This window comes from Chiloscyllium punctatum, chromosome 24 (assembly GCF_047496795.1).
Source record: "Chiloscyllium punctatum isolate Juve2018m chromosome 24, sChiPun1.3, whole genome shotgun sequence".
NCBI classification, from domain to species: domain Eukaryota; kingdom Metazoa; phylum Chordata; class Chondrichthyes; order Orectolobiformes; family Hemiscylliidae; genus Chiloscyllium; species Chiloscyllium punctatum.
The window spans coordinates 84,034,843-84,059,055 of NC_092762.1; the positions used below are offsets into that span (position 1 = coordinate 84,034,843).

The 24,213-nt window shown below is 43.7% G+C and overlaps 1 protein-coding gene across 3 annotated transcripts in view; it reads left to right on the plus strand.

Moving 5' to 3' along the window:
• The first annotated feature begins 1,562 nt into the window (after window positions 1–1,562).
• Window positions 1,563–24,213, plus strand: part of mef2b (myocyte enhancer factor 2b) — a 137,034-nt gene continuing 114,383 nt past the window's right edge. The window contains exons 1-3 of one of the 3 annotated variants that reach the window (XM_072594348.1): window positions 1,563–1,778; window positions 2,948–3,128; window positions 7,078–7,175. The gene's annotated coding sequence lies outside the window, so the exon portion shown is untranslated. Of the gene's footprint in view, window positions 1,779–2,287; window positions 2,814–2,947; window positions 3,129–7,077; window positions 7,176–24,213 lie in introns of those variants that run through there. The other 2 variants (XM_072594346.1, XM_072594347.1) reach the window with 2 other exon arrangements.

Consider the following 24,213-nt stretch of genomic DNA (forward strand, 5'->3'; position numbering starts at 1 on the left):
GGATTTTGGTCTGAGGGAGGGCACTGATATTGGAGTGTCTATCCTGCCATTGGATTTGTAGGGTCCTGCAAAGACAATGTTAGTGATGCTTCCCCAGGGATTCGAAATGTTTGCTGTACATATGCTTGAACACATACAGAAGAAAAGATAGCACTATTGTTCCAAGGACTCTTGACTAACAAGATAGTCAAAGGTTATTGAGGGTAGGTGGAATTGAGGCCACAATCAGACCAGCCTTATGGAATGCTGGGCCAGGTAAAAGGAGCTGATTTCCAGCTCCTAATTCCTGTGCACATATGTCTGCTCCCTTGGGTGGACTTTGAAAATGTCAAAGTTGTTATCCCTGCTGTCCTCCCAATTTTTTATTCAGGACATGGGAATCACTTACTAATTGATGGTAGATAGGAGTGAACCACATTGCTGTGGGAGTCAAGTGTGGGTCAGACTGGGTAAGGACAGCAGATTTCCTTCCCTAAAGTACATCAGTAAACCAGATGGATATTAAGACAATCAGCACTGGTTACACAGTCACCAATAGACCAGAGTTTCTTTCATTGAATTCAATTCACCATGGTAGGGTTTGAATCCATGTCCTAAAACATTAGTCTGGACCAGTCCAGTGAAATTACCACTGCACCATCTCTCCTAATATTTATCCTACAATCAATTTAAAAAATAAATCATTCATGGGGATGTGCTTGTCACTAGCTAGGCCAGTATTCAATGCCCAGAAGGCAGTTCCGAGTGGACCACATTCTGGAGTCACATGTCGACCAGACCAGGTAAGAGGCAGCAGATTGCCTTCCCTAAAGGGCATTTGTGAACAAGAATCGTAGTCAGAGTCATAGAGATGTACAGCATGGAAACAGACCCTTCGGTCCAACCCGTCCATGCTGACCAGATATCCCAACCCAATCTAGTCCCACCTGTCAGCATCCGAACCATATCCCTCCAAACCCTTCCTATTCATATACCCATCCAAATGCCTCTTAAATGTTGCAATTGTACCAGCTTGCACCACTTCCTCTGGCAGCTCATTCCATTTCTGTACCACCCTGTGTGTGAAAAGGTTGCCCCTTAGATCTCTTTTATATCTTTCCCCTCTCACCCTAAACCTATGCCCTCTAGTTCTGGACTCCCTGACCCAAGGGAAAAGACTTTGCCTCTTTACCCTATCCATGCCCCTCATAATTTTGTAAACCTCCAAAAATGTCACCCCTCAGCCTCCGACGCTCCAGGGAAAACAGCCCCAGCCTGTTCAGCCTCTCCCAACTAGATGGGTGTTATCTTGTCAAATGGCAACAGTTCATCGTCACCTGTAGACTCTTAATTCCAGATTCTTATTGAATTCAAATTCTGCAATCTGGGGTGGCAGAATTCAAACGCAGGTCCCCTGAACATTATCCAGGTTTTAAGGATTAATAGTCCAGCTATAGTATCCACTAGGCCTTAGACTCCCCGATTGAAAAGATTGATTTGGTCACTACCACGTGTAGGAGCTTGTTGTGGACAAATGCACTTCTGTGTATTTCCATGTTACAACAACAGCAGTCTAAGCTCACACTTACTTGACTATAAACTGGATGAGATATCTACGTTGCTGAAAATATGATAGAAGTAAAGCAAAGTTTTCAGTAAATTGTGAAACTGCGTGTTTTGTGTGGTTAAGGCACTGGGAGAAATCTGTGCTCTTTAAATAGTGCCAGGAGGATGAACAACACCGACCGGAACTGAGATTCGTATTTCAATTTACTGACAACACAGCCAACAATCTCTCTGTAAGTGCAAGTTTCATATTTTTAAAAAATCGACTTGTTATATGGAGCGCTACAACAAGAACGAAATGGAATCGGGCGGCGCTAACGACACAAGGGAGCGTCTCCAAATGAGATCACACAACGGACACCTTTTGGGGGATGATGCTACGGGTCGGAAAATTAAAAAGACGTGGGAGGGAAACTGGGCGCGTTGTTCTTGAACCTGCGCCTCCTCCTTTTAAAATAAACAGAGCCCCGTGAGGAAGGGAAACGGCCAGTGGCCTTTCTTTCAATATTCCCTATTCTTATCTGCCCTCTGGCATTTAGGGATGGGCAATAAATGCTGGCTTTGCCCACCTCCCAGGAACGAATAAAAGCTATTTTGGATCAATCCCTTTTGGAGACGGTCCCTGAAAGCTGGAATCAGTGACCGTGTTGAGGTGGCCCCTTTCAAAGAAAATAAAAATGCGCCACAATGCGGTTGGTGTGGAGAGAAGAGGCTGAGAGAGAGGCATCGAAGGAAACTAACTGCCTGCAATAATATGCATCGTTTACAAAAAGGCGAAATAAATGTGTAAAGATTTTTTTTAATGCAAAGGCAGAAAGTGCTCCAGTTTTTAATCCCGGCGGATGATTGACAGATGGGGCTGATTGGCAGACAGGTGGACCAATAAGAAGCGAGATCGTGAAGATGACCAATGGAAAGGGGAGGGAGAAAAGATACTGGAGGGCAAGCAGCCAATGGGAGTGGTCATATGCTAATAAGGGAACGTTGCAGCACCAATGGGAACGGGGCGGGGGGCCGCCCTTGAAACTTTTTTTGTAACAAACACATCAGCTGGAGGCTCACGTGGGCCCGCGGCGTCCATCAGTCCCAGGCAGAGAGACAAGCCCTAGTGATGTCTCTTACTAGAGAAAGATCTCACTCCATTAGACTGCAATAAACTGAAACCACAAATAACAGCCAAAGTGCAGGGCAGGGGGACAGTGTAATGAGGCCGAGCACTTGGTACTGCGGCGATTGACAGGGGCTGTCAAGAGCTCCTGGCATTACCGGTACAGTATTGTATTGAGAGAGGATTCTGTCCTCTTGACATCCTCCTCTTGCTCTCCCTTCCTACCCTTTCTCATATATATTTATACATTTATGTATGTGTGTTACTGACTTAGTCTTTACATTCTGCACCAAGATCCCGTTGCAACCCTTAAAGAGAGAACAAGGCTGTGCAATTGCAAAGCCAAGAGTGTCTTCGCCTCTGATGGTCGTGCCTAGTTTTTAATCATCCCGGACTGGATTTTCCTTTTCGTTGAAGTTTTCATCAGAAAACACCGGAGGAGTGGATTTTGGGGAGTTCGATTGCAAAGTGTCAGGTTAGTGGCGTCTTGCTAATCGCAGAAAGCTATCTTTGTTTGATGCCGGTTTAATTTATAATTTGATTCGATTGAGTATCCAAATAAGTCATTGATGTCTGTCAGAGGACAAACGTATTCGAACAGCCCGCGGTAAAAGGGAGGGAAGTTTAATGTCAGTATGTCGCAGGGCAGTCGAAGATTGTGGCTTCAGTTCGGGACTGTATCGATTAAAATTGCATTGTTGGCGATGTAACTGTTACTCCCGGTGAGATTTGTCTATGTGGAGAGTTCAGGTGGGGATTAAAAATCCCATTGCCCTGATAGAAGAGTAAGGGGCATTTTTTTGAATGCCTGGTCAAAATTCACACGCAGCCAACCCCAATTAAAACAGTAATGTGTCATTACAACGTGCCCATTCCCCTGTGCTGTACTGGTTTTCCTTCTCAACAGCGAGCTCAGCATCCCAGTGATGGATTGGTTGTGCTTTTGAGAGACTTCGCAACCATGTAAAATGTGTAAGCACTTGTACAATAAAATAAACCGGGCTGGGGTGCCAGATCACACAAACCATTTCAAAATACGGAACTGCGCTTTATGCTTTTAAAAAAAAGGGTTGCAGGTGGCACTTTCAAAGGAAAATCAGTTGAACCGGACCCATATTGAAAGCGCAAAGTTGCACTGCACGAGTTTGCAGCAGCCAGAGGCCGCTCGGCCCACAGTGCCCTGTACCAGCTGTTTCCTGCTGCAGTTCAGAAGAATCCTGGAATCTTGCTCTCCTCATATTCCTCAGGGCAGTGGCAGTGAGGCCGGGGTGGGCTGGGCGGCGTGTCAGATATGTGTGTGAGTCTACACTAATGTAGAGAGGCCCTGAGAAATAAGGGGAGTGTTTATTGCCTTTGATTTACGCTTAGAAAGACTGTTTCACGTTTCAAAAGCAACTTGCATTTATATAGCGCCTTTAACGTTTTAAGGTATTTCAAAGCAGGTGTGAAAGAAAAAGCTCAATTTGACAATGAGACTTTTGAGCAAGTGAGGTTGGGTGGCAGAGAAATTTAGTGAGGGAATTCCAGGGCTTGGAGCTCAGGGATCTAAAGGCACAGCAGTCAGTGGTGGAGGAATTAAAAGCTAGCGATGAACACACACCAGCATTCGAAGAGTGTAGAGATCTCAGAGGACTGGAGAAGGTTACAGAGATCAAGAGGGGTATGGTCATGAAGGAATTTGAACATGAGGATGAGAATTCTCACAATGAGGCATTCCCAAACTCCGAGCCAATGTGGATCAGACAAATTGAGATGAAGGGCAAAGTTTGTTCACGCGAAACTAAGTTTTGGGATTGTTTGTCTGTTGATCAATTGAGGTGACAGGGCCTGAAAATGATGTTCTTCACATGTTTCTACAGCCTGTTTTGTTTTTAAGTTAAATAAAGTGAAAACTGTCCTGTGACTTTGGATGATTGAATTCAGCACTGGGATGTTGTGTACACTGATCTTGGGGGAGCTGGACAGTAGGATTGTATTTCCTTGAGCTAACGAAGGTGGAAGTTTGACAAGGTTCCTCCCTCTGTCCATTGGTGCTAGCGACTCCTGTTTGAAAGTGAGGATTTACTGGTTGCATGCAACTACACACAGTTGAATAAGTCATTAGCATTAACTTATGAAAAATGACCATTTGGACTGTGACTGAGATATTTACAAATAAGAGTGGGCACTTGCTTACAAGAGCAGGAGAAACATTTAAAAAAAATAAATTATCACTGCAAATGTATCCCAGCAATCAGCTGGTGTAACCTTTATCCACCAAACTCAGATCTGCTAATTACCACAACACCAAAGAAACTTCTGGCCATTCTTGATTAAGTATATTAAAGTGATTTATTAATTTCAGGCTGTATAAAAATAGTTCGCTGTGGAGTTATTTTTAGACACGGGATGGTGGAAGTGATTGAAGCATCAATGGAGAGTAGAAGTCCTCCCATTCTTTCGTTCCCTTAGATGGCTCTGCCGATGGCCTGTATCAGCCTGGTCATTGGACTGTGGTTAGAGTGTGGTTGCAGAGATCTGACACCCCTAAATGAATTATTAAACTGAGATTCTGTCTGTCATCATCCCCCCAACCACCCTGCCCCAGCCACAGCCACAGCCCCTGGAAAAGATGCAATGGCATTATTTTGACGAGCCGGGGTGTTCTATCTGATCTCGTATCTAACACTTGTCCTTCAATCCACGTCGCAGTCTGTCTGCTTATTTGTCCCACTGCTGCATGTCTGATCTTGCTGTGCACAAATTGGCAGCTGCGGTTCCCTCTGGTGCAAAAGGAATTTGAGGGGCAATCGAGCACTTTGAGATGACCTGAGGTTGTGAAAGGCATTATGTAAACACTAGTCTTTTTATTTTTTAATAACAATGACAGAGAGTGTTGGGGGGGGGGGGGAAAGCTGAGGAAACGGGAAATGCAGCACTCGAAAGGCATAAGAGTGAAATAAAATGAATAATTAGTGGAAATAGGCAGCAGGTCTTCGGCATGTGGAAGAAGTTTGGTAAAAGTTTCTGTTGCATGGCTTTCTGTGCAAAGCTGCATCTGTGAAATAACTAGCTTCTCCTTTATCTGGTGCCACTTATGGCCCTTTCCTGTTTGTATCTGATGTGAGTAGCAGTCCATTAGAATGTTTGAACTTTCCCACCAGGATTTGACTGTACGACTGCAACACTTCCATAAGGAAGATTTCACCTGGAAGTGAGCTGGTGGGTGGAATGGTGGTTGTCAATTCCTGGTGTTTGTTGCTTGCTGTGGTTTGGGGTGGCATGTGTAGGTGGGGAGCACATCTCATGGTGCCTCAGCTCCCTGTGACTGTGGTCATGTGATGGAGAGTGGGTGAGCTGGAAAGCAGAGTCAAGGTCACCCTCCCATCAGTCACAATCTTATTAACTGTTGGAACAAACCCAAAGACCTGAATGGTCTCCCCCTGCTCAGAGTTAATCTGTTCATTTTATTAGTTATGGGAAATAGTGCAAAAGGAAGGAAAGTATGATAAATCTTTATAAATAACAACAGGTCAGAGCTCAGCTAGTGTATTATGTCCAATTCTGGGTACCATCCTATAGGAAGCATGTGAAGGCCTTGGAGAGGATGCAGAGAAGAGACATTAGAATGACACCAGTGAGGAGGGACTTTAGTTTTATAGAAAGACTTGATAAACCAGGTTTGCTCTCCTTTAGATTAGAGGAGGTTTCACCGATGTTTTCCAAATCATTAAGGATTTTGATAGAATAAATAACCAGAACCGTTTTGACTGGCAGGAGAGTTGATAACCTAGAGGATACATTGGTGACTGGTGAATGGAGCTGAGGATGAGATGGTGAGGATTTTTTTTCTTTAAGTGATTTGTTTTATTGATCTGAATGCAGTGTGGAAGTAGCTTCGATAGTAAATTTCAAAAGGCATTTGGGTTTATAAGTGAAAAGGAATAATAAAAAATATGGCTATGGGGAAAGAGCATGAGTGGCATAAATTGGAGAGCTGGAACAGGAGCCAACACAATGGGCTGAATAGCCTCCTCTGTGCTTTTTAGGCTCTGAATCTGAATCATCAATACTTGATGAATAAGGCCAGTATGTTAAACATGGCCTCTTTTGATCAGGCTGGGACAATACAGAAGCAAAAGCAGAGAGAAACAAAATCCATTCACCTGTGAATTTGTTTACGTATATTTCAAAGTGGACCTTTTTTAAAAACAGAAGTGCCTTATTAAGTGGTTCCAAGCAGAAGAAAAAGGCCAATTGAACTCCTTCCTGTAGAAGACATGGTCACAAGATTGCAAATAAGTCGCTCGTGAAACCGTGTAGGCTGCTCCAGAAAATAATCTAGGTCAAAACCAAAACAGGAATACTCCTGTTTCTCCCCACAGATGCTGCCAGACCGGCTGAGCTTTTCCAGTAATTTCTATTTTTTTTTGTTACCAAAACAGGAATCTCGGCAGGTCTGGCAGCATCTGTGGGAGAGAAAACAAAGTTAATGTTTCGGGTCCAGAGAAGACTCTTCAGAACCGATTGTAGCCAGGAAAAGGTTGGTATCTACATTGTAGATGGGGAGGGGCAAACAAATAGGTGGAGCTGGAGCTCAGAGGGAGAGAACAGTGGCAGAAATAATCTAGGTTCCCCTTTCCAGTACAACGCTGTGGCAGTGCTGCAGTCAGAGGTGCCGTCTTTTTGGACGATTGTTCAAACCAGTGCCCCAAGTGGAGTCGCAGGTAGATAGGACAGTGAAGAAGGCGTTTGGTATACTTTCCTTTATTGGTCAGAGTATTGAGTACAGGAGTTGGGAGGTCATGTTGCGGCTGTACAGGACATTGGTCAGGCCACTGTTGGAATATTGCGTACAATTCTGGTCTTCATATCGGAAAGATGTTGTGAAACTTGAAAGGGTTCAGAAAAGATTTACAAGGATGTTGCCAGGGTCGGAGGATCTGAGCTACAGGGAGAGGCTGAACAGTCTAGGGCTGTTTTCCCTGGAGCGTCAGAGGCTGAGGGGTGATCGTATAGAGGTTTACAAAATTATGAGGGGCATGGATAGGATAAATAGGCAAAGTCTTTTCCCTGGGATCGGGGAATCCAGAGCTAGGGGGCATAGGTTTAGGGTGAGAGGGGAAAGATATAAAAGAGACCTAAGGGGCAACTTTTTCAGAGGGTGGTACGTGTATGGAATGAGCTGCCAGAGGATGTGGTGGAGGCTGGTACAATTGCAACATTTAAGAGGCATTTGGATGGATATGTGAATAGGAAGGGTTTGGAGGGATATGGGTTGGGTGCTGGCAGGTGTGACTAGATTGGGTTGGGATATCTGGTCAGCATGGACGGGTTGGACCGAAGGGTCTGTTTCCATGCTGTACATCTCTATGACTCTATGGGTGGATGTGAAGAAATCCCAAGGCTAACGTCACTAAAACAGATTATGTGGTCATTTTACAAAAATTGCTGGCAAAACTCAGCAGTTCCTGCAGCATTTGTGGGGTGCAGTTCATAGTATTATTTTCCATGTAGTCATGTCCCCCATTATGTACTGCAAGCACTCACAAAGTGCAAATTGACTGCTGTCTTTCGGACATTACATCAGAGGAGTTTTTGAAATTACTTCATTGGCTGTAAAGGTTTGAAAGTTGTGAAAGGTGCTATATAAATGCAATTTTTAATAAAGATAGCTGTCTGCAAACTATATTTTGAGATGTCATTTAAACATGACAAAGGGTTTCTTTTCATAAAAAGCAACTCTCTTTTGCTTTATAATCTCCCAAAATGACGAGAGACTCGCAATAAACTGACTGATTGATCTGATGATGCAGGTTACATGCTGTTTGTGGTGAAATGCCTTTGATCAGGTGCATCCCTGACATCTTTAGATTCAGGTGTTGTCAAGTGTAAGGATCTCAGTCAGTGAAGGAAGCGGAGTACTGTCTATATGCAGAAACTGTGAAAATATTTTCTCAGGAATAGATCAGAAAGTCAATAGTGACCCTTGAGGCGACAGGCGTCTTGTTTCTTACCCAGATGAGGTGTGTTCAGAGTTGATAGAGTGATAAAGGCAGCATCCGTGTGGCATTAAAACTTACACACCTTACCTGGCCTGTGCTGAGGCACTCGTTCAGTTGTTGAATTGAGAGCCCCATCCCCTCTGCGTGTGTATTATCGTCCCATAGCTCTATTTAGCAACATAGCAACTAGGAATGGAACTAAGCCATTCAGGTCCTCAAGCCTGTTCAGCCATCCAATATGGCTGATTGCCCAAGTCAGTCCTCTGTTCTTGCCTTCACCCCCATGCTCTTTAATCCCTTTAGTCCGAAGAGCTATATCTAACTCCTTGAAAACATGCAATGTTTTTAACTCGACTGCTTTCTATGGAGAAAATTCCACAAGCTCAGCACCGTCTAGGTAAAGAGATTTCTCCTTGTGGCCTAAATGGCCAGCCCTGTCTGGTCAGACTGTAGCCCCTGGTTCTGGCCTCCCCAGTCATTGGGAATAACCTTCCTGTGTTTATCCCTGATGAGTCCAGTTGGAATTTTATAGGTTTTGATGAAATCCCCCCTCATTCTTCTGAACCCTGTTGACTATTGTCCTAATGTATCCTGTCTCCAAGAGGAATGGGGTTGGGGATATCCTGTCCAGTGACCTTTTCAAAAGCTATCACTTACCAAACATACCAGTGTACAATCATATTTTATCAATTCATTATAATGCTACTATCTTTGGGATCATACTGTGCACAAATTGGCTGTCTTGTTTTGTGCATTACAACAGTGACGACACTTTTAGGTGTACTTCCTTGACTGTGAAGTACCACGGGACATCCTGAGCTTGTAAAAGACTGTATATAACTGCAAGTTCTGTTTTTAATCTTGCTGGTGTGCTCTCGTTATTATTTCTTACAGATGGCCTACAGGAGGCCATTCGGTCCCTTGACTCTGATGCACCATTTAATGAGATCTGTGTGTGTGTGTGTGTGTGTGTGCACAAGAAGCTGTCAACTGGAGGATCCCTTTCCTGAGATTAACCCACTAGCACTCACCAGGAGACTCTGTTTTGAAAGGGACACTTTGTTTGGGTTTATAGGGTGAAGGTGTACAATGGCACTAAGTGATCAGCTCACACAAACAAAAGATAGGTTTAGGAGAGGGACACTTGGCACCTTGAACCTTTTCTGTAATGCAATAAGAACATGGCTGATCATTTGGAGACTTGGTGCAAACATGATGGGCTGAATGGCCTCCTTCTGCACTGTAACTCTTCTGTGTGATTCTGTAATGTTACTCCAATGAGTTATGGTCCATTGGTGTCATTTATTGAGAACTGAGAAGGAGGGGAAGGAATCCATAAGAGACTTTCAAGAGCCAGAGAGAGTGTGGGCAGAATCTTTTTTTCTTATAAATGCAATGTGTTTTTAAGACCTGGAATTGAATAAGTGATTCAAGGAGGAAACAGCACAGTCTGAATGGGCTGAGTAGCCTCTGTCTAATGTGAGATTTTATGGCTCTCCCTTTGGAAAATAAGTTGGCATGGTAAATTTGAACTTTCTATTTAAAGTGATCTCTTGATCCATTTGCTCATAGAGAGTTAGATGAGAAGGACTGGGCAGAGACTCGTGTGAAGCTTCAGTTTGATTCTTTTATAAATTCTAAGTCATTCTGCGTTTTCCTTGTATGGTATCCTCTCCAATTGGAGATACCTGTAGACTAGCAAGACTAAGTTTTACTGAGTGTTTTTTTTTTGTGTATAGCTGGAAATTCTGCCTTAAGTAAAATTTGAAATCTGTAGTTGGTGTGCTAGTTTCATCGAAAGTGAAAGATGAATGGTGGAATCTACACTGGAAAGATCTGGAACTAAGTTACACCAAAATATTGAACCTGTTTGTGTTCTCAAAATATTCTCTTAAAGAATTTTTAAAATCTTCCCGTTAAAATGCAGCATCAAACCCTAACAGGGCCAGGTACTGCACGGGTTAGAAACAGAGTAAAGCTCTGTAAAAAACTACCAGGGTAGATTTAAGAGAGGGAATGGCTGAGAGGTGTTATCGCTAAACTATCAATCCAGAGATCCAGGTAATGTCTGGGAATCCAATTTTGAATACGGCCACGGCAGATAATAGAATTTGATTTCAATTAAAATCTGAAATTAAGAATCTAACAATGACCATGAAACAGTTGTTGGAAAAACCCTTCTGGTTCATTAATACCCTTTAGGGAATGAAATCTGCCATCCTTACCTGCTCTGGCCTACATGTGACTCCAGACCCCAGCAATGGGGTTTACTCTTTACTGCACTCTGGGCAATTAGGGGTGGGTAATAAATGTTGGCCTGACCAACGATGCTCAAATCCTGTAAATGAATAAGAAAACAAAGGTACAGCATGGGTTTAGATACAGAGTAAACCTCCCTCGACACTGTCTCCATCAAACGCTCCCAGGACAGGGACAGTACCGGGTTAGATACAGAATAAATCTCCGTCTAAACTGTCCCCATCAAATGCTCCCAAGTCTTGTTTCATTCTAGCCTGACATAATCTGTTCCCACACCAGTATTTTGTGGTTTAGGAAAGGTTTGTGTAGGTGGGTTGTACTCAGTAGGACCTAGCTTGTGACTTCCTAAAGTCATTTGACACAGTGTGTAGATGTGTTTATGTAGTCAGTCAGACCAGCCAGGCTGTAGAGGTGTGCGAATTAGCTGACTAACAGCAACATGCTAGCCGCTCAAGGTGGCACTGCACTAATATTGGGCTGAATGAGGCATCATGACCTTTGAACTCCCCCCCCCCCCCCCCCCCCCCCCCCCCACCCCCCCCTCCTCCTCCATGTTTGGAAGCCTGTCTGGTTCACTTGACCACTGAAGGGAGACTTTTGCACCAGTTGGGTTGAGAGTGGAAGTTGGTAACATCTGGGAGCAGCAGGAGCGATCATTTCTTTGTGCTTTGACAAGAATTTGAATATTGACTCATCTTGGAAGTGCTTCTATTTGTCAGCCGTTGCACCTTTAAAAGAGATCTGCTTTTCTCCAAGAATCTGAACTGCCTAATGCACAGGATTAGAAGATATTTCAGTGAATTTCAAAACCGCCTCCAATAGCAGCTGTGAAACAACCAAATATATCAATAGCTCAAATTGGAAAGGGGAGGAGCGAAATTTCCAAGTTTCCTGGGGCTAATAAGAGGTTTCCCCTCACTAACTATAAACCCATGGTTGATCTGTGATCTGCAACTCAGTCATTTTGGACCTGCCTTATTGCACACTGAAAGGCTGAACATGGCCAAAGAATCAAAGGGCTAGTCGTCTGTGAACAGCTGCAAAACTTGAAAATAGTGAACGGTTTATGGGATGTCGGAATCACTAGTGAGCTGGCATTTATTGTCCGTCCCTAGCTGTCATTCTGACGTCAAGTGGCAAGTTCTCAATCAAGTTAAAGTCAGAAGTCACACGACACCGTTTATAGTCCAGTAGGTTTGTTTAAAATCTCTTCTGCAGAAGTTTGTGATTTCAAATAAACTGTTGGACTAAACCTGGTTTTGTGTGACTTCTGACTCTGTCTTCATTGTGTTCTTGCCACGTCACTTCAGAATGCAGTCAAAAATCAATTGTGTTCAGGTTTGGGATTGGAGTTGTGAAAGGGCCCAGACTAACCCGGCAGTATGTCTCCTCTGTCAAAGTGCACTAGTGAACTTGCTGGGATCTTCAGCTGAATTTTAAAATCTTGCGTTTACGAAAACCAACTTCTCACTTTTATTATATCTTAAAAGTCCAGGTGGAATTTTAATGCATGTTCTCTGGGTCATTGAACCAGCCTCAGATTACTGATCCAGTAACATATTCACTGCCATCCCAACTGAATCCTATTTCAGATCTTTCCTTTGGAAAGAAAGCTAGACAGAGGGAATACATTTCCATGCGTAGCAGAGATTAAAATTCGATCTTTAAGTATGAGATAATCACTAATAGAAGTAGTTGGAGAAACTCATCAGGTCTGGCAGTGTCTGTGGAAAGAGAAAGCAGAGTCAATATTTTGGGTCCAGTGATCCTTCAGTATGTTCAGAGGAATGCTCTTTAACCAGAGCCTGGTGAAAGTATGAATGTTGTTACAATAGGAAGTAGTTGAGGCGAGTAGTGTTGATACATTTGAGTGGAACCTGGATGAACTACATGAGGAAGATAGACATGGAAGCATCTTCTGGTGGTGTGGGAGGAGGCTTGTGGGTAACACACTTGCTGCCATGGATCAATGGACTGAATGGTCTGCTTTTCTGCATCCTGTACTTCCACCTCTGACATAACATGGTCCCCTTATTGTACCTTGAGATGGAAGCAGCAGTGTGAGAATGGGATCTTCTAACTCTGCTCAGCTCGAAATGGGCTATGTTGGGGGGGATGGGAAAGCAGAAAGCAACTGCGCTTTCTAAATAAAACTCTGTCTGACTGACACTGGAGGCCGCAAATTATAGGTTGTGCTGGTGCTTTAGTCTGACATCAGAACGTGAAAATTACAAGGTTTGTATTTTTAAATACAATTAAGCGTGCTGTGTGTGTGCGTATAAATATACATGCTACTGTAGCCCACTGCAGAGCTTCTGTAATAGCAGACAGATAGACAGACATGATTAGAGCTCAAATAACTTCTGGCAATTCCAAGAATTGTAATTGCTATTTTTAAAGACAAGGTTTGCAGCTGAGTTTGGGGATGGGGGAGGCACCCCTGTCATGACTCCTGTCGCCCCCTTTAGCTCTTCATCCTGATTCTCTATTCCACCCCTTGCTGATGATACTAACTCTCATTGGAGAAGAATTCGTATGTTATTTCCTCAAAGTGACCATTCCACATGTGTGCCAAAGAATCTCTCAAAAGGAAGATATTTGGCCGGTCATGATTTTCCTGACTCTTTGAGAGTCCAGTTAATACCACTGCCTTTTGCTCTTTAATTTACCCTCAGACCCCTGCAATTTTCTTATTCTCCTCAGAGATTGACCCAATTTCCTTTCCAATTGAGTTCCGTCACCACCCCCTTGCATTTCAGATCACTACCACTCAATGCTCTTATTCCCAGCTGGTGAACCTTGACGTGTTGTTTGGCCTTGTGACATTGCAACCTGCCCTGATCTTGTCTTTGTCAGACACAAACATAGACACAGATGGTGGTCAGAGACAGCAAGACTAGCATGGTGTTTGTCTCCCCCCCCATCTCCCCCAACTCCAATTGTGTTCCTTGGTTCCTTTGGTTCAGTATTATAGCAGCTTCTCAGTGAGCCCAAAACCAGGGTAGTCGTAGGGATTTTTCAGAATAGTCTTGCACTGAACGACTCTCTAAACTACTTCAGAACAGCAATTGAGAATCTGTCATCGTGTGGGACTGAAATCTCACAGAAAGGATATCAGTTCTACTTTTCTACAGAACATCAGTTGGGTGTTTTTCTCACTGTAACTTTAGCCAAAAGCTTTTTTAAAGGTAAATTTGACAAATAAACTATATTAAAAATGCCCTCGGTGGGGATTTGAACTCTCAGGTCTCCTGGATTAGCACTAAGGGCTGTGAAATCTGAGGCTTTTAATGTAACCACTGCACTCAATGTCAGCGCTAAGCAACCCTGGGTCAAGTCCAAAGGTGTAGTTGCAAAGCTCTCACTACATTGCCTCTGTATGAGGCTGGGTGCTCCATTTTACCGTACTAGTTCAGTCTCTCTCGCTTCCGTCTGCCCACCACTCCCGCCCACCACTCCCACCCACCAGCACTGGGCCAATTTTTTCCAGGGGCAGGATTTGGGGTAAGAAGTGGGCGTGGTGAGATGGCTCTAATTATCCCCAAGCAGCTTGTCAGGTTAAGCTGGAGTTGGTTAAGGGGAGCAGATCTGAGGTGATTTGGAATGTGCAGCAACAAAGGCAGGAGAAGAAACTGTTTTATGCAGCAATCAAATGGCTAAAGACATGGAGTGCTCTGGCTGAGAGTGAGGTAGTGGGGTTTCTGAACAGGAAGAATGTGCATGGTTACACTGAGAAGGCAGGGGGTGGCACTCGGTGCATTGCTCATTGAGAGAGTCAGTGCAGATGTGATGGGCGGAATGGCCTTCTGCGTTTGAACAATTCTGTGATTGGAGGCTGGCTGGAATTACCCGTTTAGCTTATGGAGGTAGGTGGGGGGAATAGGAGGAGTCAGGCAGGCAGAGAGGGAGGGAACTTCCAGACTACAGACCCTGATCCTTGTTTGGCTGGCTGTAACGTACTGGAAACCGTGCAAAGAGACTTCGTCGTCCACAATGGCAAGTCAACTGATCAAGGCTGTTTTGTTTTTAAATGAGAGAGCGGTCAGCCTTCAGTGTGACTCTTCCTGCCCCACTGCTTCGGCCAAGTTGCATTTTTCCTTCTTAGTTGCAATCAGTACATACTTTTGCTTTGCCTCATTCAGTTCCTCAGGAATTTTGATTGACCCTTCCAGAGGTGCCAACTTTTGGATGAGACATTGAATTAGGATTTGGGACAATTGCAACCTTCACTTTGACTGGGGGAGCTTTTGTAAGTCTATATATTGCCAGGGCCCTAGGCCAATAACAGATGGTGGCCTCATTTATTTCACTGCTGTTTGTGGGTTCTTGCCTTGCATTAATTGGCTTGTTTCTGACCTGATAGGACATATAGTATACCGAGAGTTTGTCCTTGATTTGAAGGTGCTTTGGGATGTCCAAAGGTGCTACGCAAATGCAAGTCAGCCTTTCTTTTGGAATTTGTTCCTGGAGAGGTTAAGTAATTCTTCCCAGGAAAGCAGGCAACAACTTCCTGTCGCTCCAAACTCCAAGACCAAGCTGCATTCGTACAGCACCTTGCACATCCCCGTGGTTGTGAGTTTACCAAGGAGCTGAAGAGCCAGGAAAATACATTTGTTTCTGAAGTGTAGTCCCTGTGGTGAAGCAGGAAATGGACACAGCAATGTCACAGCAATAGCACAGCAGGGGAGCTTTTAAATGATGCTGCATGGGCGGTTTCCATCCACCTGAGAGAGGGGCCTGGGTTTAGTGATTCACCTGAGAAAATATTAACACTGGATGCTTTGACTGTGAACTCTGGAGTAGTTCCTCAACTTCCTTGCTTGGAGGGAAGAGTGTCACTATCCCAGATGCAGCTTCCACTTGGGATGCTGTGTGATCCCTGAGGGAGTGTAAGACTCTCCTGGCTGTTATGGGGATCCTGAGAATTCAGCATGTGGGAACCAGAGTCACACCAAGAAAGAGGGGTCCCATCAAAAACCTCGATTGTGTCATTGTGATGGAGAATAAGTCCCTGATTCATTCTGTACAGCAACATCTTGTCTAATCGGAGTTGATTTCCCTTTTCTCATGCGTTGTAGATTGTTGTTCCCTTTGAAACTTGGCATTCATGCATTTGTCAAAAAGCATGGTACAGGAAAGGCACAGCAGGTCAGGCAGCATCCGAGAAGTAGGAGAGTCAACATTTCGGGCATAAGCTTTTCATCGTGACATTCCTGATGAAAGGCTTATGCCGGACACATCGACTCTCCTGCCCCTCGGATGCTGCCTGACCTGCTGTGCTTTTCCAGTATCACACTTTACATCTCTGACTCTCCAGCATCTGCAGTGCTCACGTTCTCCACTCTTGTATTTTCCTGATAAGTGCAAGGTGAAAAATTTCAACACTGTGTCTTTTTTTTGAGTGATATTCAAATTCTGTACTCCACAGTGACTATTTATGGGGACCCTTATAACTACTTTGTGCCAACCTTGGTCAACCCTCCTCACACACAATAATGAAAGGTCTTGATAGGTAAATACGGAGACACTGTTTCCAGTGGACAAATAATTGGTTACCAGAGCATATCAGTTTAAGGCCATTGCCTACGAACCATAGACCTAGGGGACATAGACGCCAGGCTAATGAGTAACCCAGTTAATTCTGTGATGAGAACGAACCACTTCAGTCAGAGGATGATGAGTATCTGAGTTCTCATGGCCTTCTGGAGTAGAGAATTCTAATCACTGAGTGTGTTCAAGACTGAAATCAATAGATTTATTGAGTCTAATGATATCAACAGATACAGAGGTAGTGGGAGAAAGTGGCATTCAGAGTGATTTAGCCATGATCCCCTTGAATGACAGAGCTGACCTGATGGGCTGAATGGCCTCCTATTCCAATGTGACATAAGGAAATGTTTATATTTACACAGTCAGCTGATATAAATTTGAATGCATTGCCTGAAAGGATGATGGAAGCATATTCAATTTTAACTTTAAAATTGCATTGAAAGGAACACAAAGGTCACAAGGTCCTGGGAGGAGAGGCGGAGTGGGATTAATTGTGTAACTCTGTCAGTGTCAGAATAGGCATGATGGGGTGACTAGTTTGCTTCTGTACTTAAATCATTTTTTTCTGATTTAATAATGTTTATTCAGTCATGGGACATGTGTGTCGCTGGCTGGGCCAGCATTTATCATCCATCCTTCGTTGCCCCTTGAGAAGGTGGTGGTGAGCTGCCTTCTTAAATCTCTGAAGTGTTTGAGGTGAGGGTACACACCTATTGCTGCAAAGGAGGGAGTTCCCGGATTTTGACTCCGTGACACTGAATGAATGAAGATAAATTTCCAAGTCAGGACGGTGAGCAGCTTGGAGGGGAACTTGCAGGAGTTTGTATGTATCTGCTGGCCTTGTCCTTCTAGATAGAAGTGCTCATGGATTTGGAAGGTGCTGTCTAAGGAGGTAGATATAACCAAAGCCAGGAAAAACAACTCAATTTGTCATTCATTCCTGTTGTTGCTTATGAGGTCCTATAGTGCAGTTTTTACACTTGATTGTCTTTGAGAAGTCTCTGAATGGTTTGAGAAATAAGAATTTGCATAAATGCAAGTTTTTGAACTTTCTCCCTGTTTTAAGGCAGTGACAGTGAGTGGTAAACGTTTCCTGGCGTTGTAAACAATGGATATTTTCATCCGCAGCATGAACACTGGTATATGTGACTATATGTTGCTGCAGCCAGAGAGCTCTTCCATTTTGACACCTTAGACAGCGTTTTTTTAAAAAGAAACGTTATCTCGGGACTTGTGCATGACTGACATCTGTGTGGCTTTCTAGGCCATTTTAGAGGACAGTTAGGGGTTTTTGAGGTATTTTGAAGTGACAGTGTAAAACAATGGCATTGAGTTGGACTCTGTTTTGCATCTCTTCAGTTTTTATTTCTGTCAGCCCAGTATTGAGGGTTTCCTGCATTTTGGAAACACTGCAAATGCAGTTGTACATATTGCATAGAAGGCCTGGAGATTCTTGGAGAAGGGAAATTTGGCCTTTTTACTTTATTCACAGGATGAGGTGCTGTTAACTGGACTTTTATTGTCCATCCTTCATTGTTCCTTTCAAAATGTAAGGTTGCCTTGGATAAAAAGTGGGTGGCATAGTGGCTCAATGGTTAGCACTGCTACCTCACAGTGCCAGGGATCAGTGTTCCATTCCACCCTCGACGACTGTCTGTGTGGAGTCTGCACATTCTTCCCGTGTATAGGTGGATTGGCCATGGGAATTATAGACCTAGGATGGGGAAGGTGGGTCTAGCTGGGATGCTCTTTGGAGAGTCTGTATGGACTCAATGGGCTGAATGGCTTGCTTCCACACCATATTGATTCCAAAGGTGTTGATGGAGATTAAATCCCACGCCAAAACATTTGTGTGCTGTTTTTCCATGGTTTTTGTGACATGACCTGTTGATCCTTATGTTCCTTTCAGTGGTATTTATATGTGGCTCAGATGGGGTCAATTTGTCTTGAGTCCAAACGTTGTGACTTGGTGTCCCACTTCAGAGTCTTCAGCCCATGTTCTAGACTGGCGTTTTGGCACAGTACTGAGGTATCAAGTAGTTTGCCTTCATGTGGTGTAGTGATTGTAACAAGGTCAGCTGCCTTCACCTCACGGAATATGATTGGAGCTGTTAATCTGGTCCAATTAGGGAGCCCTGCCTGACATACTCAAAGGATGAGTGTCAGGGATACTGTAGCTGACTCCTGTATGAGGCAGTATTAAAGTTAAGGACTGTTCACATGTAAATAAAAGGTGACTTGGTGATGGATACCGACCTGTATGGAGGTATTTCACGGGATGTGGTTCTGAGACTAGTTTCCCCAGTGGTCTGTTCAAACTTTATCTCACAACCAAAGATCTCTGTGGAAGCATGTCATCTGTTTTTTGTCATGTTGCGATTTGTGGGATCTTACTTTGTACTGCTGTGTTTCCTACATTGCATCCCCAGTGACAAGACTTTGCTAGTTATACAGCACTTTGGAGTGTCCAAAGGTTGACAGTTGCTGTAGGAATGCAGGTTTTTCTGGTCAAGTGCCGAGTGGTCTCATTCTGTTGATAGCCAAGGAAATTGAGGGGTGAGATTCTCCGAGGGAATGGATGAAGTAGTCTCATGCCCCTGACCCACTATTCAACTGTTTCTGGATGCAGAGCAAAATTCCAGTCTTTTGGGATTTATATTTATGGAAAATGTAATTGAATTGCACTCATGAGGAAACCCTGATGAGGATTTGAGGAAGGGCTATTGGGGGGAGGGAAGTTGGAGTCAGATGTTCCCCTCTGTGTTTCAAACCAGGTGTTAGCTAGGCTTCAATCTCTGAACCTCCGGATCAGCTCTTTAACCTTTGACCTTTCAAGACTATTTCTAACTTCCTGTTGGATTACTACAAATAGAACAAGGACCTAATCCTGTTTCCTGTTTGTCGCAAATTTTGTTTCCACTCCTGTTAATTGCTGCACATTGTCCAGTGATGGCTTTGCTTGGATGGGAGTAGGTGGGAGCTGGGAGGGTGGGGGTGATGGTGCTTCTGTCCTCAACAAGTCTCTCAGGGCCTCGCTGAGAATCTCTTAACACCAAAAAAAACACCCTCACCTCAAAAGCACCAAGGTGGTATCCATCCCGTAGGTTCAACCGATGCCAATGTCCTCTCTTCCTACCCTCATACTCCCAAAATCTGATCCCTCCTTCCGGTTTGCAACTGTCTGAGAATTAATTTGCTTCAGCTTGGGGCTCAAATATCCAAATCCCGCCCCCCCCCACCTCCCGACCCCTCTCAAAAATATCTGTCACCCATCCTCCCCTCCAACACCACCCCAACTCTACCACTCCCTGTGTTCATCTCTCTTGACCCTAAGCTCTGGAATTCTCTCCGTCACCTTTTCCATCTCTCTGTCTCACTTAAAATGTTCCTTTAAGACATACTGTTTCAAAAGTCCAGTTCCTGTGTGTGTGTGTGTGTGTTAGGGCTGTTTGTGTGTCCTTCTGTCACTGTACGCATCTCCCTGTGTCTGTCTGACTTCAGTGTGTGTGGAACTCCCTGCTGTTAGCTGCGTGCTAACCCAGTCTCTGAGCTCAGCTTGGCTGGAGGAGCAGGTACAGCACATTACGCTAAATTGCAAGAATGCCATTGAAACTATATTTAGAACTGAGCTGTCCAGAACACATTTAGTTCCAAGTTAAATATAGCTCTGAGCCAGAGTGGGTGGTGGGGGCGAGGGGGAGGGTCAGGATTGAAGGCTGTGAGTACCTCGTCTTTAAAGCATGAAATGTGATCTGTTGTATGACGTGGCTCATTCCTTGGATCCTTGCCAGTATGGAAAGGAAAGAGATGCCCATCGCTTAGAGCAGTCAGTCCAAGTGTTGAAAGCTATTAACCCCACTATAAATTGCTCATTTCCTTTTGGCAGGGCTGTCTGATTCAGGGGTTGTGGATGTGGGGGGGCTATTGAGTCAGTACAGTCAGTGGTAAATTGAGCAGCGGGGAGTATTTAGTGGAGATGGGCAGGAAGCTGGAATCAATCAAATTCTGTCTTAAAGGATTGTTTTCACTAGGGCAGGTGGAGCGGTTTGGGCCTGTACTCCTTGGAATCTAGAAAAATAAGAAGCAACCTTATTGAAACATACAACGTTCTGAGGGGGCAGAGAGCCTAGGACCGGAGGGTGTGATCTGACTAAGGGTCACACACTTGAGACAGAGATGAAGGGAAATTGCTGATCTCTGAGTAAAGGGATCTTTTCACCAAAGGGGCTGTTGAGGCTGGGTCATAAAGTATACTTGAGGCTGAGAGAGACAGATTTCTCACTAATAAGGGAATAGAGTTTTAGGAAGAGACAGGAAAGTGGTGTTGATGATGATCAGATCAGCTACAATCTCATGCAGCAGACTCGATTGATTGAATTGAATTGAATTTATTGTCCCATGTACCGAGGCACGGTGAAAAGCTTTGTCTTGCAAGCAATACAGGTAGATCACAGAGTTAAGTAGCATAGATAAGTAAATAACAGGTAAACAACGGCAAAAACAAAAACACAGGTACAGGCTAAATTATCTACTTCTGCTCCTATGTCTTATGTTTCTGTAGTTGGTGAAAATGTTGTTCTGAGGCCCGAGAGAATGCTCTCCATTCCCGAAGCCAACCTAGGCACAGGTGCAGGGCAAAGTCCTGCTTATCCAACAGGACAAATAATCCTGAGAAGTATTTCAAATCCCCCCAGGGCAAGCTTTTAGACTTCGGTTTCTGAAAGGTTTGGAATGGTCGGGAGAAAATGAAAAGGGAGCTTGAAGCTGTCAATAGGTAAAGACAAACAGGCCCATGTGTGTAGGTCAGGAAAAAGAAGCCTTGCACCTTACCTGCTCTGACCAGAAGCGAACATCAAAGTGGCCTCATCCTTATTGTCCCTCAGATGGCTGGGCAAGCCCCTCAGTAGAGACCGGGGCAAATGGTCAATATGCTGACATCTTGGAGCACTCACACCTCAAATGAATAACCTGAAATAATTTTAAAAAAGCAAATCACACTTTTTCTTTCTTTTTTTTTTCCTTCTAAAATTGAATGACATTTAAGTTTGTAAATTTCCAAACTCCAGGCAGGAAAGCTTGCCCTCTGGAGATTATATTTGAAAGTTGAGTGTGAGCTGCCTCATAATTTATTTTTACTATCCATTCACTGGGTATCAGCTTAACACCAGGCAAGATCGGAATTTTATTAATTGAGGGAAAACCTCCTCAAGCTGGTAAATGAAAGCTATTCGTCTGACACGTCTTGCGTACTTTGAAATGTGACTCGAGTGAGCAGTACATCATTTCTCAGTATTACTGTTTTTTTTCCCAAAACATTTTTCCCCCCTTCCCCTGGTGAGCTTACTTGAGCTGATGTAGTTTACATTGTGTCAGCAGACCTGCAGTGCTGTTAGCAGGGGAGTCAGAGGGTTTTGACCCAGTGACGCTAAAGGAACGGTGAAATATTTCCACGTCCGGTTGGTGAGTGTCTTACAGGGCACCTTGCAGGTACTAGTATTGTCATGTATCTTCCAGATGGAAGTGGCTGCCATTTTGGAAGATCTTATCTCAAGAGCCTTGGTGAGTTGCAGTTTTGAATTTTGTTAGTGGTACACGCTACTGCCATGGTGCATTGGAGGTGGAGGGACTCAGTGTTGAAGCTCATCAGAAGGGTATTGGTCATGTAGAGCTGCTTTGTCCCTGATGTCTTGGAAATATGGATGGAAGTTGTTCTTGAAAAGCACAACAGGTAATCAAGGCATCCATAAAGTGCACCAATCAGGTTAAGAATAACCTAGGTTCACCATTTGTGATTATTGTGAACCTTCTGGCCTAGGTGCTAGGCCTTGGCCTGTGATTCTGCTTTGGGTTATGAGCAAACTATGGTTCACAGTGGAGCTTTTATGTTCAGAGAATGTGTTTTACTCAGAGGGTGGTTTTGTTATCTTGGCCTCCATTTTGAAATGTTCATCCTTCTGTTCAGATACATTCTGGAGTCCATTTTCACTTCCTGCCTTTCAGAAAAAGAAAGAATTACATTTTATACAGCACCTTTAACAGTGTCAGGAGATCCCATGGAATTATTCACAGGACTATTTTCCCTGGTGTTCTGCCCAATAGTAATCTCTCAATCAAAATCACTATTCAAATACTGGTTGTCATATTGCAGATTATGGAAGTTTGCTGTGTGCAAGTTCGTCACTAGATTAGTGACAACCAATGACGACTCTTCAGAATTACTTTGACTGTAAATTGCACTGGGACACCTTGAGGTTGAGAAAGGCACTATGGAAAGGTAGGTTTGCATTTTATCACATAGGAAGCAGACTAGCTAGTTCAGGAGAAGCTGAAGGGGTTAACTCTTATCAAAGTTCCAGAAGTATTGCTTGCACTTTTGTCGACTTCCCATCTCTGAGAAGTCAAGGGTTTGTTGTCTTTTTGTTTATCCGCATTGAAATGGAAACTTGTAGCTGGGCCAGTTATGGATTGTGTCTTTGTTTGAGATATCACAGTGCAGAAAATTACTACAGTGCTGCCAGAGCATCTGTGGAACAGAAATTTGATCACGTTCGGGAAGTTTTCTCTGCATCCTAAGGAGGTCTTTAGCATGTCTGACTCAGAGATTCAGCATTATTACCTAGTTTCCCCCTTCCTAAAACCCAACAGGAGTCAAAATCTTTAAAATGTGGATGTTGAAGCAAATGGAATCATGAATTGATTTTGAAAACCCTTTGTAAAATAAGGCAGTTTCTCCAGCATTGTTCAAACTCTTGAGGAGTGTGAGGATTTTGCAATTAGAACAACATTGGTTGAGTTTATGTTCTGCCAGAAGTGCTATGTCAGTTTTTGAGACACTGTCAATTCAGTGTCTGAGCTCATAAGGTGTTAGCAGGATAAAGGGTGGAGAATGGAGTGAGCAGCTAATGTTGAGTCCAATTTAACCATGAACAGATTTCTAGAACGGTGCAGTACATTGACAACAGGCTAGTTCATCTTGTTGTAAAGGCAACTCTGAGAAGTTTGCCCAAAATATGATGGCATTTTCCATTGAGTTCACATGTAATTCAATCCAAAATTAGGGTTTTAAGTCCAAACAAAAGACATTATTGAGGGCTGAGGTGCAAATTGACTCTGGTAGATGGGACCAGAAACATTAAAAGGTATGATAGTAGGCTAGCCTTTAACAAATTAATACGAGGTTTATAATAATTTTACATTCCTTTGAGGAGAAACACAGTAGGAAAGGCAATCTAACCATGGTTAACGAGAGGTTGAAGATCATATTAGATCAAAGGAAGAGGCTTATAAAGTTGCCAAAACACAGTAAGCCTGTCATTTGAGATATTTTAGAACTCAGCAAACAGTTACCAAGAAAAGGAGAAAATCCAGCATGAAGCTATTGAGAACAGACTAGCAGAACTTTTGTTGGTATATAAAAACGAAAAGCTTAACAAAACCCATATGGGTCTATTACAGGCCTAAGCAGAAGGATTTGCGATGTGGAGGTGCCACTATTGGATTGGGATGGACAAATTCAGAAGTTGCACCAATCAGGTTAGAGTCCAATAGGTTCACTTGCAATCATGAGCTTTCGGAGCGTTGTTCCTTCATTGGGAGAATTTGTAACCAGGATTAAGGAAACAGGAAAGAAATTGAACGTGTAAGTGTCTGACTTCGTGGAAGACACGTCACCTGACGGAGGAGCAGCACTCCGAAAGCTTGTGATTTCAAATAAATCTGTTGGACTATAACCTGGTGTTGTGTAACTTCTGATATTGTTCAGAAGAA